The sequence below is a fragment of the Mytilus galloprovincialis genome, chromosome 1, assembly GCF_965363235.1.
Source record: "Mytilus galloprovincialis chromosome 1, xbMytGall1.hap1.1, whole genome shotgun sequence".
In the NCBI taxonomy this organism is placed as follows: Eukaryota; Metazoa; Mollusca; class Bivalvia; order Mytilida; family Mytilidae; genus Mytilus; species Mytilus galloprovincialis.
In genome coordinates, this window is record NC_134838.1 from 121,341,290 (window position 1) to 121,359,244 (window position 17,955).

Consider the following 17,955-nt stretch of genomic DNA (forward strand, 5'->3'; position numbering starts at 1 on the left):
AGCTGTGCGTTTTTTATATGCATAATAATTTTCACACACTTACTCAAACTTATGATATTGTTGATGCCAATACTATACATGTCATATATGAATTTGTAACTTTTTACCTGTTTTGAAAATTGTATATTTCATATAACAATTTTTTATTTCATTATTCATGTATGTGTGTCTGTTTGATATTTTGTAATTGTTTGTTATATTTCATTGTATTTCATGAGGGCCTCAGGGAAGATTAGCTTTACAGCTAACTGTGTAACCCTCTTTAAATAAAGAATTATTATTATTATTATTATTATTATACACAAGTTAATATCCTAAAAGTAGAAAAATGCTTGTTCTGGCTTACTTCCGGGCTCCTTTTTCCAAAACCATTGGGATCATCATCCCCAATATCAATCCCAACCTTAATTTTGTAGTTTTTAAATTTCATAGCAATCCATTCACATAAACTAAAGTTATTGTTTGAACATCAAATGTGTCTTCTGACGATGCAGGCGACATCATTATACCATCCCAAAATAATTTTTGCAGTCCTATAAAAAGTAAAAGAAAAAGTCAATAGAATACTCTTCAAACCATCTATAAATATTCTATCATTAATTGACCTATTAACAGAGTCAATTTCTAAAGAGAAGAAGATGTAAACATACCTGAAATTGACTAGAATATAACCAATTTTAAAACATATTTATAGGTTGAATCATCACTATACAAGTACAATGTATGTGATAGAAACATACTAGAGGCTCTAAAGAGCATATGTCACTCACATTGGTTGATGTGCATATTCAAACAAGAGGCTCTCAAGAGCCTGAATCGCTCACCTTAAATTTTTTGCTTAAATCTTCCATGAATGATTATTTTGGGTTTTCAATTTATATAAATGGTTCTTCGATTCTGTCATATCTTCTTCAAAAGCAAAAACAAGAGTGGACACACTGAAATGTCTCGTTTGTCTCGTGTTCATAATATAATTTATGATGAAAGTATAAAAAAACATTGTATACCCCAAGCATTACATTATTGCTGTTTACAGTTTATCTACATCTATAATAATATTCAAGATAATAACCAAAAACAGCAAAATTTCCTTAAAATTACCAATTCAGGGGCAGCAACCCAACAACGGGTTGTCCGATTCATCTGAAAATTTCAAGGCAGATAAATCTTGACCTGATAAACAATTTTACACCTGTCAGATTTGCTCTAAATGCCTTGGTTTGTGAGTTATAAGCTAAAAACTGCATTTTACCCCTATGTTCTATTTTTAGCCATGGCGGCCATCTTGGTTTGGTTAGCCGGGTCACCGGACACAATTTTTAAACTAAATACCCTAATAATGATTTTGGCCATGTTTGGTTAAATGTGGCCCAGTAGTTTCAGAGGAGAAGATTTTTGTAAAAGATAACTAAGATTTACGGAAAATGGTTAAAAATTGACTATAAAGGGCCATAACTCCTAAAGGGGTCAACTGACCATTTCGGTCATGTTGACTTATTTGTAAATCTTACTTTGCTGAACATTTTTGCTGTTTACAGTTTATCTCTATCTATAATAATATTCATTATAATAACCAAAAACAGCAAAATTTCCTTAAAATAACCAATTCAGAGGCAGCAACCTAACAATCGGTTGTCTGATTCATCTGAAAATTTCAGGGCAGATAGATCTTGACCTGATAAACCATTTAACCTCTGTCAGATTTGCTCTAAACGCTTTGGTTTTTGAGTTATAAGCCAAAAACTGATTTTACCCCCTATGTTCTATTTTTAGCCATGGTGGCCATCTTGGTTGGTTGGCCGGGTCACCGGACACAATTTTTAAACTAGATACCCCAATGATGATTGTTGCCAAGTTTGGTTCAATTTGGCCCAGTAGCTTTAGAGGAGAAGATTTTTGTAAAAGATAACTAAGATTTACGGAAAATGGTTAAAAATTGACTATAAAGGGCCATAACTCCTAAAGGGGTCAACTGACCATTTTGGTCATGTTGACTTATTTGTAAATCTTACTTTGCTGAACATTTTTGCTGTTTAAAGTTTATCTCTATCTATAATAATATTCATGATAATAACCAAAAACAGCAAAATTTCCTTAAAATTACCAATTCAGGGGCAGCAACCTAACAACGGGTTGTCCGATTCATCTGAAAATTTCAGGGCAGATAGATCTTGACCTGATAAACAATTTTACACCATGTCAGATTTGCTCTAAATGCTTTGGTTTTTGAGTTATAAGCTAAAAACTGCATTTTACCCCTATGTTCTATTTTTAGCCATGGCGGCCATATTTTTTGATGAAATGGGAATTAAAACACAAACTTTATTCTAGATACCCTAGGAATCAATCAGATGAAGTTTGGTTTGAATTGGTTCAGTAGTTTCAGAGGAGAAGATCTTTGAAATAGTTTACGACGATGACGACGGACGGACGGACGACGACGGACGCCAAGTGATGGCAAAAGCTCACATTTCCTTTTGGAAAGGTGAGCTAAAAAGGACATCCTCCAATATTGTAGATGATAATAGAATTGGTCACAAAAATCTGTTTTCTTCTTGTATTGCTGTTAATTTTTTCTCATTTATAGATTCTCTCTATCTTCTTTAGTTTTTGGTCAAATCCTAATTAAAAGGGCAATCACTCATCCAAAGAGTGATAGTTTACTGACTATATTGATAAATTTTACTTGTTATTAGTAGATATTGCCTTGGTTTTATATGATTTCAAGTGTCTATTTATCTAAAAAAAAAAATTATTGAAGGCAAAACGCCAAAAATTAATAAAAATCTTCCTAAAAGGGCAATAACTCCAATAATGAATCTTCAGACAATTTCCTCCATATCATCCTATTTGTATGTCTTGTCTTGCTGAATTTCTTTTTCATATTCAAGCATCCATCTATTATAATTTTAAATATACAAGGCAAAAATAAAAGACAAAACCTTATTGTCTATTTTTATAAGCCCTTTTACAAGACCTTTTTTCTATCTGTCTGTCCGTCATCAATATGTCGGACACAAACTAAAAAAACACTATAAGCAATTTGCATTAATGGAAGCACCATTTCAATTTTTATGAATTTTAGATTTAATATTTCCTAGATAGTTGGTTATGTTTATTGATTGAAAAAGAGGGATTTTCCAGCATTCAGACAATACCCAAAAATCCTTTGTGCAGTTTTCATGAAACATTTTGTGAATTGGCAATATGTATTGGTGTAAGCTCCCTTTTGATCTTTGGAAATTTAAGATTTTACCTTTATATCAAGATTTTCATTAGAAAAGGGGGATTTTCCAGTTTTGAACAATGACCCAAAAGTTTTTTGAGCAGTTTTCATGAAATTTTGGTGACAGCCATCTTGTTCTAAAGGAGAATATATTTGTAAAAGTTAACAGACAAAGACGACTGAGTGGGCCAAATGAATGAGATGTGGTATCAATTGCAGATAAGAAAACAATTATCCATGAAAGAAGAAATGGCGGACTGCTGAACCAACGCCTCTAAAGTTTAGTGAAGGTAGAGATTCCTTAAGTGGATATTGACGGTATGCAGGGTTGTCAAAAGAAAGAAAAAATGAAAGAAGAAAGTACAATGATGTAAACAACAACAGGTCAGTGTTCAGCCGTCAACAATGAGCAAAACCCATACCATGTAGTAAGCTAAAAAGGCCAGAAAAAATGAGGAACAATACAGAACAGAAAACCAATGACCTGTTATGCTAGTTTCCATATTTCCAGCATAACCTACTGGTATGGTTTGTGATGGTTACCAGGTAGCCATCTTTAGTTTTATAATCAGGAGATTAAGTTCAAAAGAACATGTTCTACTAAAAAGTTATGGAACTGTTTCTTCTTGCATGTATAATTCATATTAATCCATGTAACAGCCATGTTGCAATCTGATTTCCCATTAGCACTAAAATGATATAGTCTGTCCAGAACTAAATTTATACAAGAGTGCACACTCTGAAATGTCTCGCCTTCTATACTAATCATTGATATTATGTTGATAGTCCTAAGTATAAAGCTAAGCTTTATAACAACTGTCACATAAACTTAACATTAACCAAGATAACTAAACAAAGACCAATGAACCTTGAAAATGAGGTCAAGGTCAGATGAACCATGCCAGGCAGACATGTACAGCTTACAATGCTTCTATACAACATATATAGTTGACCTATTACTTATAGTTCAAGAAAAATAGACCAAAACACAAACATCTTAACACTGTGCAATGAACCGTGAAAATGAGGTCATGGTCAAATAAAACCTGCGCGACTGACATATTAAAGATCATAAAATATTTCCATACACCAAATATAGTTGACCTATGGCATATAGTATTAGATAAAAAGACCAAAACACAATAACTTAACTTTGACCACTGAACCATGAAAATGAGGTCAAGGTCACATAACAACTGCCCGCTAGACATGTACACCTTACAATCATTCCGTACAAGAAATATAGTAGACCTATTGCATACAGTATGAGAAAAACAGACCAAAACACAAAAGTTTAACTATAACCACTGAACCATGAAAATGAGGTCAAGGTCAGATGACACCTGCCAGTTGGACATGTACACCTTACAGTCCTTCCATACACCGAATATACTAGCCCTATTGCTTATAGTATCTGAGATATGGACTTGACCACCAAAACTTAACCTTTTTCACTGATCCATGAAATGAGGTCGAGGTCAAGTGAAAACTGTCTGACAGACATGAGGACCTTTCAAGGTACACACATATCAAATATAGTTATCCTATTACTTATAATAAGAGAGATTTCAACATTACAAAAAATTTGAACTTTTTTTTCAAGTAGTCACTGAACCATGAAAATGAAGTCAAGGACATTGGACATGTGACTGACGGAAACTTCGTAACATGAGGCATCTATATACAAAGTATGAAGCATCCAGGTCTTCCACCTTCTAAAATATAAAGCTTTTAAGAAGTTAGCTAACGCCGCCGCCGCCGGATCACTATCCCTATGTTGAGCTTTCTGCAACAAAAGTTGCAGGCTCGACAAAAACTAAAAATGTGCAAAACTCACTATAAATGTATTGTACACATTTTCTTATATCTATATATACTGGTACATTTGTATAAGCCATAGTGGTACTTCTTATTGACCACAATGCTACTGTGGTCATTGATATCCCTTTCTAGATTTAAAACACCTGAGGTAATTGAACAGTTTGGTAATTATTTCTGCAGATGAGACACTTGTACTTCCCATCAATGATAGCAGATCAAACTGACCTCATATCTATAGGTAATCTTATTTATCTACTTTTACTTTCAAACCTAAGCATTTTGTTTCCATGGAAACTAAAGATTCCCACTTACAAATGATAAGTCAATATTGTATAATAATTGTATCTGATGTGCTTTTCTGATAGGCATTTATTTTTACATTATTAATTCATTTTATTCATCTCTTAAAGCAGACATTGCATTTATTGCTTTAAATTTTTATTAGGAGAAAAAATATGAAATCTTAGACTCTTTCTTGATTAATTTTACAAGTTAAAGCAAACTGTAAGAGTTGTTTATCATTGATATCAGACTTAGTTTGACATCGTAAACCTTTTTTTTTCTGAAATTGTCTGTATTTATGTCAGAAGCCTAGTCATTATCTGTTTTTAAATAAAAACTTGAAATTAAAAAGAAAATAATACTTTAAACCAAAAATCTTTCCCTATACTTATTTATGTTCCATACAGTTATAAAGTCAAAACAAGATCTATTCATAGATTCTGAGTTAAAGTTTTATGTATAGTGAACTTGTAACTTACAAATTGCAGGAGATTTAATTCATTTCAAAATAAGAGTCAAATTACACTATTTAAGACAAGATAAAGTATTTTAGAAGTTGTGTAAAATTGACACAAAACTAATTAAGATTTATTACCTGTCTGTTACCTGGCATTAATTAGTTTCACCTGAGAACTCTTAAATGATTACATAAAACTTACAATTCTGGTCAGACATACCTATCAATTTCTCATATTTCACAAAGAAACACTCTTCCCTTCAGCATATAGACATATTTATGTGATTTAAAATAATTCAAAAGTAATCATTTATGTCGATAAAAAAACAGGTTGTTGCAAATTAGTATTTGTTAATGTGCATTTGATGTGGTTTGCAATCAATAAACTAAAAATGTTTCACATTTTTCTGACAATTAATTACATTTCTAGTATGAAAATAACATGCAATGATCACCAATCAATTAGTAAGGAAGATTTAGCAGAACAGTATTATTCTATGGGAAATAACTCTGAAAAACTGGAGGATATTGTTTGAAATTATAACCAGGTGCTCCGCAGGGCGCAGCTTTATACGACCGCAGAGGTCGAACCCTGAACAGTTGGGGCAAGTATGGACAAAACATTCAAGCGTGATACAGCTCTGAATTTGGATTGTGATCAAATTTTTGACATTACATGGTTTTTTTTTTACACCATGTCAAAGATTTTACAAATCAATTAAAGATTTCTTCTTCAAACTTTTTAAATCTAAAATTAAATAGTTGACACAGCATAGGTTTCTGACACAGAATGAATGTGGTCTAATGAACTTAAAAGGTTTTTTTTTGCCTTTGAGCAATTCACTATGCTGTTGAATATTAATCCTCTCAAAAAAATGTTTGAAGAAATTTTCTTTTTATTTATGAAATCTGAAATGAGAAAAATCTAAACCCCCCCCCCCCTTTTTTTCACATCCCCGTTTCCCTTTTTCCAAAACTGATATCAATTCAAATTTCTAATGGAGTTTGCAACAATAACTACTCTTTTAAATACATCATAAAATATTAAAATGTAAAATAAAGTGCTTGTTATCACTGAATGGTAAAGATTGGTTGGTAGTAAAAGTGAATATACATTGTTTATTGTATAAAACAATAAAAAAAACTTCATCAGCAACATTTTATATTGGCAAATTTCCAATGAAGTTATTTACATAAAGTTATTGGCAAATAAAAATAGAAAATGACATCATAGTCATGTCTGGCAAATGTCCAACATACATTATCTAAAAACATTTTAGATAAGATAAGGAAAAAAAGCTTCATCAGCAACATTTTATATTGGCAAATTTCCAATGAAGTTATTTACATAAAGTTATTGGCAAATAAAAATAGAAAATGACATCATAGTCATGTCTGGCAAATTTCCAACATATATTATCAACTACTATTCTATACAAAGAAAGATAACTCCAATTGAAAATTAATTGCTATTGCACAATATTGTGCAATTAGATATTTCTTGCTATTGTGCAATACTTTGTGATTGAAAATTTCTTGCTATTTGCACAATACTTGATATGGAATCCTGATTTGGACCAACTTGAAAACTGGGCCCATAATCAAAAATCAAAGTACATATTTAGATAAAGCATATCAAATAAGCCCAAGAATTTAATTTTTGTTAAAATCAAACTTAGTTTAATTTTTGACCCTTTGGACCTTAATGTAGACCAATTTGAAAACTGGACCAAAAATTAAGAATCTACATACACAGTTAGATTTGGCATATCAAAGAACCCATTTATTCAATTTTTGATGAAATCAAACAAAGTTTAATTTTGGACCCCCATTTGGACCAACTTGAAAACTAGGCCAATAATTAAAAATCTAAGTACATTTTTAAATTCAGCATATCAAAGAACCCCAAGGATTCAACTTTTGTTAAAATCAAACTAAGTTTAATTTTGGACCCTTTGGACCTTAATGTAGACCAATTTGAAAACGGGACCAAAAATTAAGAATCTACATACATAGTTAGATTTGGCATATCAAAGAACCCCAATTATTCAATTTTTGATGAAATCACACAAAGTTCAATTTTGGACCCTTTGGGCCCCTTATTCCTAAACTGTTAGGACCAAAACTCCCAAAATCAAACCCAACCTTCCTTTTATGGTCATAAACCTTGTGTTTAAATTTCATAGATTTCTATTCACTTAAACTAAAGTTATGGTGCAAAAACCAAAAATAATGCTTATTTGGGCCCCTTTTTGACCCCTAATTCATAAACTGTTGTGACCTCAACTCCAAAAATCAATCCCAACCTTCCTTTTGTGGTCATAAACCTTGTGTTAAAATTTCATTGATTTCTATTTACTTATACTAAAGTTATTGTGCGAAAACCAAGAATAATGCTTATTTGGGCCCTTTTTTGGCCCTTAATTCCTAAACTGTTGGAACCTCAACTCCCAAAATCAATCCCAACCTTCCTTTTGTGGTCATAAACCTTGTGTCAAAATTTCATAGATTTCTATTCACTTAAACTAAAGTTATAGTGCGAAAACCAAGAAAATGCTTATTTGGGCCCTTTTTGGCCCCTAATTCCTAAAATGTTGGGACCAAAACTCCCAAAATCAATCCCAACCTTTCTTTTGTGGTCATAAACCTTGTGTTAAAATTTCATTGATTTCTATTCACTTTTACTAAAGTTAGAGTGCGAAAACTAAAAGTATTCGGACGACGACGACAACGCAGACGACGACGCCAACGTGATAGCAATATACAACCAAAAAATTAAAATTTTTGCGGTCGTATAAAAATAATAAACCTTTGCTTGTAGAGGGAAATATGCTCTTGAGACATTATCAAATACAAAAAGAATAGGTCCATGAAAATAAATCCTCCTTTTCCTTTTCAAAGATAGTATCATTATAAATTTGAAAAAAATGCTTCCTAGAGTATAGCCTGATATGACCGGCGACCGCAGAGGTTGAACCTTGAACAGTTGTGGCAAATTTGGACACAATATTCAAGCTTGATTCTGTCTGAATTTGGATTGTGATCAAATTTTTGACATAGTATAGGTTTCTGACACAAAATAAATATCAAGATCTAACAAATCTATTGCACAATTCTGTGCAAATAAAGATTTTGAAAATTTGAAAAAATTTGCAATTTGAAAAATAAAAAAAATAAAATTTGATGTATAAAAACTTTAAGTCAAGGAAACTAAGAACAATGTTAAGCTTCTTTTGCATGACCTGTGTTTTGTTTTCACTTAAACATTAAAATACCCTAACTATCCATGAGGTTATTGTAGGCGCAGTCCTTACAACATTTTTATATTTTATAAATGATTTGGTAAAGGTTAACTCAGTTAACATTTAAAAATAATTTCAAGGCAATAATTTCCAACTTTTTACCGAATTGTTCAAGGTTAATGATAAGTCCTTATAGAAATCTTTACTTTCAACATTTTTTGTGTTATTTCCAGATTAAAACCCATAACTTCACATGTCAAAGTGGAACTGGTTACTGACAATATTTTAAAATTTGGAATTTTCTTGTTATTGCTATCAAGGAAATCCATATTAAGAGGCAGATTAAGAGGGTTTTCCAGGCCCCCCCCCCCTTTCCCCTTCCCCCTTTTTGGGAAAAAGTTGGTTGATCATTTAGGGAATCGCTGAAGCATGACTGGAGTGGGTCCCCTCTTAGCCATTCAGTTCACCCTTTTTGAAAGTTTCTGGATCCGCCACTGATATTAGTTTGTATTCATAGAATGAGAATAGTCTAATGCACAGAAAATTATAAAATAAAAAAAATCCACAGAATGATTTTTTGAATATACAGTCTTTAGGTTGCATTTCTGTTAATATTGACAATGCAATGTCCCATAGAACTCCTTTTTCAGCTAAAACTGTACCACTTTTACTATGAAGCTTTGAAAAAAATCTTATCCTAGAATTGAATGTTCATATGCACTACAATTTTTATCAAAGTTCAAAATTAGGGCTGTGCGGCATATTTTCAACAATTAAATTACCGGTGTGTTGTCAAATCGTACACTTTTTCCTAACTGGTTACTCGAATAAATGTTCGACTGATTAACCGGTTAACCGGTAGTTTGAGGTGGTGTTTGAAAGCCTTATCAATAGTACTCTACACATAGATATAAGATGTGGTATGAGTGTCAATTTGACAACCTTTCATCCAAGTGAAGTCATAACTACTCCTACCTCGAATGAAGGATTACCACAGATTTCAATGTAAACAATATGAACATGTAACAGGCTATTATTTAAACTTGGAATTATTTTTAATTATGGAATTTGCATTATTTCATGTGCTTGAATTTTTTAATAAATTTCATGTTTATTTGGTATTATAATGTTTTGAGCGGTTCATAAAACTTTCCTTTCAATGTATTTTGTATAGATAGTGTTGTGTGCAGCACAGTACATTGTATTGAAAATGTACTATCTTCTTTGTAACAGAAAGTGTTGTGCACAGCACAGAACAGTAAGGTACAGAATGAACATGGAATTTATTAAAAAAAATTAAACACAAGAAATTATGCAAATTCCATAATTAAAAATAATTCCAAGTTCAAACCAGATGCTCCGCAGGGCGCAGCTTTATACGACCGCAGAGGTTGAACCCTGAACGGTTAGGGCAAGTATGGACACAACATTCAAGCTGGATTCAGCTCTAAATTTGGATTGTGATTAAATAGTTGACACAGCATAGGTTTCTGACACAGAATGAATGTGGTCTAATGAACTTAAAATACTTTTTTTTTCCTTTGAGCAATTCACTATGCTGTTGAATATTAATCCTCTCAAAAAAATGTTTGAAGAAATTTTCTTTTTATTTATGAAATCTGAAATGAGAAAAATTTAACCCCCCCCCCACCCCCCATTTTTTTTTTTTCACATCCCCCTTTCCCTTTTTCCAAAACTGATCTCAATTCAAATTTCTAATGGAGTTTGCAACAATAACTACTAATTTAAGTACATCATAAAATATTTAAATGTAACAAAAGGTGCTTGTTATCACTGAATGGTAAAGATTGTTTTAATTTATCAGTTGGTAGTAAAAGTGAATATACATTGTATATTGTATAAAACAATGATTTAAGTTGATTCAACTACTATTCTGGACAAAGAAAGATAACTCCAATCAATTGAAAATTTCTTGCTATTGCACAATATTGTGCAATTAGATATTTCTTACTATTGCGCAATACTGTGCAATTGAAAATATTTGCTATTGCACAATACTGTGCAATTGAAGATTTCTTGCTATTGCACAATACTGTGCCATTGAAAATTTCTTGCTATTGCACAATACTGTGCAATTGAAGATTTCATGCTATTGCTGAATACTGAGCAATTGAAAATTTCTTGCTATTGCACAATACTTAATATAATAATTTTGGATCCTGATTTGAACCAACTTGAAAACTGGGCCCATAATCAAAAATCTAAGTACATGTTTAGATTCAGTATATCAAAGAAGTTCAAGAATTCAATTTTTGTTAAAATCAAACTTAGTTTAATTTTGGACCCTTTGGACTTTAATGTAGACCAATTTGAAAACGGGACTAAAAATTAAGAATCTACATACACAGTAAGATTTGGCATATCAAAGAACCCCAATTATTCAATTTTTGATGAAATCAAACAAAGTCTAATTTGGACCCGATTTGGACCAACTTGAAAACAGGGCCAATAATCAAAAATCTAAGTACATTTTTAGATTCAGCATATCAAAGAACCCCAAGGATTCAATTTTTGTCAAAATCAAACTAAGTTTAATTTTGGACCCTTTGGACCTTAATGTAGACCAATTTGAAAACGGGACCAAAAATTAAGAATCTACATACACAGTTAGATTCAGCATATCAAAGAACCCCAATTATTCAATTTTTGATGAAATCAAACTAAGTTCAATTTTGGACCCTTTGGGCCCCTTATTCCTAAACTGTTGGGACCAAAACTCCCAAAATCAAACCCAACCTTCCTTTAGTGGTCATAAACCTTGTGTTTAAATTTCATAGATTTCTATTTACTTAAACTAAAGTTATGGTGCGAAAACCAAGAATAATGCTTACTTGGGCCCCTTTTTGGCCCCTAATTCCTAAACTGTTCAGACCTCAACTCCCAAAATCAATACTAACCTTCCTTTTGTGGTCGTAAACCTTGTGTTTAAATTTCATTGATTTCTATTTACTTAAACTAAAGTTATTGTGCGAAAACCAAGAATAATGCTTATTTGGGCCCTTTTTTGACCCCGAATTCCTAAACTGTTAGAACCAAAACTCCCAAAATCAATCCCAACCTTCCTTTTGTGGTCATAAACCTTGTGTCAAAATTTCATAGATTTCTATTTACTTAAACTTCAGTTATTGTGCGAAAACCAAGAAAATGCCTATTTGGGCCCTTTTTGGCCCCTAATTCCTAAAATAATGGGATCAAAACTCCCAAAATCAATCCCAACCGTCCTTTTGTGGTCATAAACCTTGTGTTAAAATTTCATAGATTTCTATTCACTTTTACTAAAGTTAGAGTGCAAAAACTAAAAGTATAAAAATTTGTAATGGTTCCACGGAACCCAGTGTCTCGCCTACTTTTGCTATTAATCACAGACTCAACAAAAATGAGGAAAAACATCAATAAAAATTTCCCTCTCATTACTGTCTTTTGATTGAAAAAAGCTTTCAAGTTTGGTAAAAGTCCAGGATAGTTTATGAATCTAATAAATGTTTTATAAACTTTAACTGCAGACTGCATGCAATGTTATCTGGAAGAAAAACTAAGTCCATTTATAAGTAAAATACGGAAAAGTGAATTTTTTTTTTACAAAATTTACTTCTGAATAATATCTTATGATCAGAAACAAATTTTTGTCCAAGTTTGGTAGAAATCCAGGATAGTTTAAGAACATTATAAAAATTTAAAAAACTTAAACCACAGAGTGAATGTTTTGTTTCTGGAAAAAAAACTAAGTCCATTTATAAGTAAAATACAGAAAAGTGGAAATCTATTTTTACAAAATTTTCTTCTTGATACTATCTTATGATCATAAACAAGCTTCTGTCCAAGTTTGGTACAAATCAAGGATAGTTTATGAAAGTTATTAAAATTTTAAAAACTTTAACCACAGAGTGAATGTAATGTTTCCTCGCAGAAAAGTCCATTTATAAGTAAAATACGGAAAAAATAAAATTTTGTTTTTACAAAATTTACTTCTGGACACTTTCTTATGATCATAAACAAGCTTCTGTCCAAGTTTGGTTGAAATCCAGTATAGTTTAAGAAAGTTATTAAAATTTCAAAAACTTTAACCACAGAGTGAATATTTGTGGACGCCGCTGCTGACGACAAGGACAGAATGTAGGATCGCTTAGTCTCACATTTTCGACTAAGGTTGAAGGCTCGACAATAATAGCCTGTTATGTAGATTTACTGGTAACATTCCCAAGTTATATCTCTATGAGATGGAACACAGAGAGCATAACTGGGCACCAGTATGTAAACAAAATTAATTTTCTATGAATATTCTAAATCTCCCCAAAAGAGGCATGGTTTGAGAAACAGTTGTATTTACAAAGTGCAACCTTTACAGTGCTAGTGTAAGGGAGATAACTGAGGTTGTATTTTAATATTACAGTATCAATAGTATACACGCTATAAACTAACAGTCGCGTCATCTGTTATCTCCCCTTAATTCGTTTACTTTTAATATTTAATCAGGAATCAAATTAAGAATTGTATTTTCAAAAGTTATCTTTATGAATAAGTTAATCTTTCTTTTGTGTTTTACACATTTTTTATTTGATACATTTATATAAAATATACAATATATGAAGGTGTTAGAAATACATCATTTATTTGTGCTAGACTTACAAACAGGAAGAAAAGTGGAGCCCACTAAGTTTCCTGTTTTGTAGACAACTTGTTTATATTTTCAAACTCAAACAATCTATTTTTATTGTACTGAAATTTAAGATAGACTCATAAAATCTTCTCTGAAACTGCAAAGAAACGCTTTAATATTTGTGGTTTTGATGATTTTAGGACCCTCTACAAACCAACTTTGACATATATTCTAACGAAATAATGAAGAATGTCTTCATAGAACGAAATCTTTATCTAAACTACATATGAATACAACATCGTCGCTAAGTAGCGACGTCGAATATATACAGTTATGTAATTACCGCAGTAAACGACGTTAAGACATTCAACAACTATACGAAAATGTCTATAATAAAAGAAAGTAAAGTATTTTACAACACCAACCTCATTTGTTGTTGATTTTGTTGCAAACATAGTGACAAATACTTCCCATTCAAACTCTATAAGGAATATTATCATCATTTTCTCTAAAAACTTCATTGCCAATTTTAGTTAAAGTTAGCAGGAATGATGCTTTGAAGGTACTTTTCAAACAACCTTCATTTGGTTGGCAAGAGCAGTAGATAAAACCATTCCATCTGATGGGCCAAATTCTGAAGTACTGAACATCGGATGACCGCAGGTTCTTGTGGATGGTAAAAAGCACATGTCACAGAAACAGACCACATCTCTATATCCGAAACTGAGGTTAATTGAAAAAGATATTTTTTTCTGAAACAAGTTCGTGCTTGGATGATGAATAAATGACAGGAAATTCAACCTCACCGTAATAACTATTATATTGTAGTGCAAGAAATCAGTATACCTTGGACTATTATACTTATATAATAATAGTCGTAGAGAATACACTGGTTTGTTGTTATATATATTATTAATATTACGATTGCATGTATATATAATTTTCATCTATTTGTATATGATAATTCTATTCTACTATTATTATAGTGCAGTGCAAGTGCATGGTGGACACTCTTCTGTAAAAAGAAATCAAAGCCTTAAAGGCTGTAAAAGCAATTGCTGCCATGTTAATGTTTTGGGGACTTTTATTTTTCATCCACATATATAAGAATTAAACCTGACAGGACTGGAGTGATGTCTAGTGAGAAGTAAGAAGGTTTTAACTTTATATCAATAAAAGACTTTAGCAGGAAATCATTTTTATATGTTTTATATTTCACAAGGAGACCACAAGTTTACCAGGCTAAAGTTGGGGTTAATTATACATGTGCTGAAACATATAACTAAAAAAAATCATTATGGATTATCCCCTGGTAGCGTTTGTAACTGGGCAATAATTTCCTTTATTGATTTAATTTTAACAATTTTCATAATTAATTTAAATTAACCATTCAGTTTAAACATTTCAACTTTCCAGACGCAAATGTTGAAAAACGGGACAGAAGTAAGATATCTTACAAGACATAAACATGTCAGTAAAAAATAAATATATATTTCAGCTTACTAAAAATATTTTCATAATGTTACTTTGACATCATTTCTTAAAACCAAGTCCCAAACATAACTGCTCAGTTGATATGTGTCATCCTCATGCGTAACGAGATAACTATAATTCTCATGCAATCCCCAAAAGGGGAGGGGGGTCATCACAGACAAACATGACATTAAATTGTCATACGAACAAGAACAAACAGCTCTTTCATTAGCGTATTTGAGGCTATAAAAAGTTTGGGCTTCAAAAGTTCACAAAACTATTGACTTTATACACAAAATTCGTCCTGGTAAAACATTTAATAGTTCACAAATGATACATGATTTTAAAGTAAAATTATTTCTTAAAACACAGCAAAAAATTTCATTCATATTAATTAAAGTGGTATCGTCATAAAGTGCATTGAAATAAACAGTTCTATAGCAAGAAGGAGTGTAAGGAGTGTCAGTTAAGTTTTGTCTATTTTTAGATTGACACTACATATTTATAACCTGTGTGACCTGTGTAGTGATTTTTATTTTACGATAAATTTATGAATGAACGATGATTTTATGAATGAACAAGAGCACCTGACCTCTTTCTTAAACACCAATTATACATATAAAACCGTATTTATTAAGAGATAATTCAGTCAAATATTCAGTACTAAATCAACAACTGAAATGATTCCATATTTTGTTGAAATATCATACGACAGGGGAACGGAAATCACAGGTATAAAAATGCACTTTTCTCACTTGTAATGAATGCGGATCTATAATTTTTAAAGATCGACTGAAAACCCAAAACTAATTTGCATAGTTTATACATGATGGAAATTTAGGCGATAGCAATACACCGGAGTGACCTCAAGGTCATCCTCTGTAAAAACAAGAATGTGTTCAAAGTACACGGATGCCCCACTCGCACTATCCTTTTCCATGTTCCATGGACCGTGAAATTGGGTAATTATCTAATTTGGCATTAAAATTAGAAAGATCATATCATAAGCAACAAGTGTACTAAGTTTCAAGTTGATTGGACTTCAGCTTCATCAAAAACTACCTTGACCAAAAACTTTAACCTGAAACTCCCACTTTCATTTTCTATGTTCAGTGAACCGTGAAATTGGGGTCAAAAGTCTAATTTGGCTTAAAAATTAGAAAGATCATCTCATAAGCAACAAGTATACTAAGTTTCAAGTTGATTGGACTTCAGCTTCATCAAAAACTACCTTGACCAAAAACTTTAACCTGGACGGACGAACGGAACCACAGACGGACGGACGAACGGAGCCACAGACCAGAAAACATAATGCCCCTCTTCTATCGTAGGTGGGGCATAAAAAATCTTCAATGGAACTACAAGGCACAAGTTTAAGTTCTTGGTTAAATTAAAAAAGACATTATCACTCAAATTATTTCTTAAAACACATTCAAAATGGATATCTTCCAATCGAAAAATGTCTGTAAAAAAAGTTTCAACATTGGAAATAATCTGGCCTAATAATATCCATGGTAATGAAATGTGCCAATGCTTATACAACTGCATACCAAAGATCATTAATCTACCACAAGTGGTTCACAATAAATGAGACCTAATTACAAACTAATATATTGGTGCTCTCGCTGCCAGAAACAGCATACCTTTGTCTCGTTTTTTTACTCTGTCAAAGCACGACAAACTAGAGGCTCTAAAGAGCCTGTGTCGCTCACCTTGGTCTATGCGAATATTAAACAAAGGAAGCAGATGGATTCATGACAAAATTGTGTTTTGGTGATGGTGATGTGTTTGTACATCTTACTTTACTGAACAGTCTTGCTGCTTACAACTTGGCCCAGTAGTTTCAGTGGAAAATGTTAGTAAAAATTTACAAATTTTATGAAAATTGTTAAAAATTGACTATAATGGACAATAACTCCTTAGGGTCAATTGACCATTTCGGGCATGTTGACTTATTTGTAAATCTTACTTTGCTGAACATTATTGCTGTTTACAGTTTATTTTTATCTGTAATAATATTCAAGATAAATTAATAACCAAAAACGGCAAAATTTCCTTAAAATTACCAATTGGGGGGCAGCAACCCAACAACGGTTGTCCGATTCATCTGAATATTTCAGGCAGATAGATCTTGACCTGATAAACAATTTTACCCCCATGTCAGATTTGTTCTAAATGCCTTGGTTTTGGAGTTAAGCCAAAAACTGCATTTTACCCCTAGGTTCTATTTTTAGCCATGGCAGCCATCTTGGTTGGTTGGTCAGGTCACCGGACACATTTTTTAAACTAGATACCCAAATTATCATTGTGGCCAAGTTTGGTTTAATTTGGCCCAGTATTTTCAGAGAAGAAGATTTTTGTAAAAGTTAATGACGACGGACGACGACGGATGCTGGACGCCGGATGCCAAACGCCGGATGCCAGACGCAAAGTGATAGGAAAAGCTCACTTGGCCTTTTGTTCCAGGTGAGCTAAAAATGGATATCCTTCATTGAAAATAATTTTTAAAAATTATCAACTTTCACAATTAAGAATAGTTGCACAATACAGAATTCAACTTGCAACTTGGGGGGAAAAAGAAAGGAAATTTTAAAGAATTTTCTATTTTGATTTTGCTGGTTGAGCTTCTGAAATTGAATTTATATGTCCAGTCAATTTCAGAAGCCCATCTCTAAACTGAAGTAGACAATGAACATATTTTTGGTTTCTGATCACATTTTTTTAGAAGCTCAGCTTAAATGTTAGAATAAACAGCATTCTGACTATGGTACGTGATGATTCATCTATACACTATCAACAATACATATTCAAACTGCTTTCACTTTGAAAAAAGGTA

General features: G+C 32.0%; 1 protein-coding gene across 2 annotated transcripts in view; it reads right to left on the minus strand.

Annotated features, from left to right (window-relative positions):
• Nucleotides 1-17,955, minus strand: part of LOC143055791 (palmitoyltransferase ZDHHC21-like) — a 43,106-nt gene that overhangs the window by 10,215 nt on the left and 14,936 nt on the right. The window lies entirely within an intron of this gene.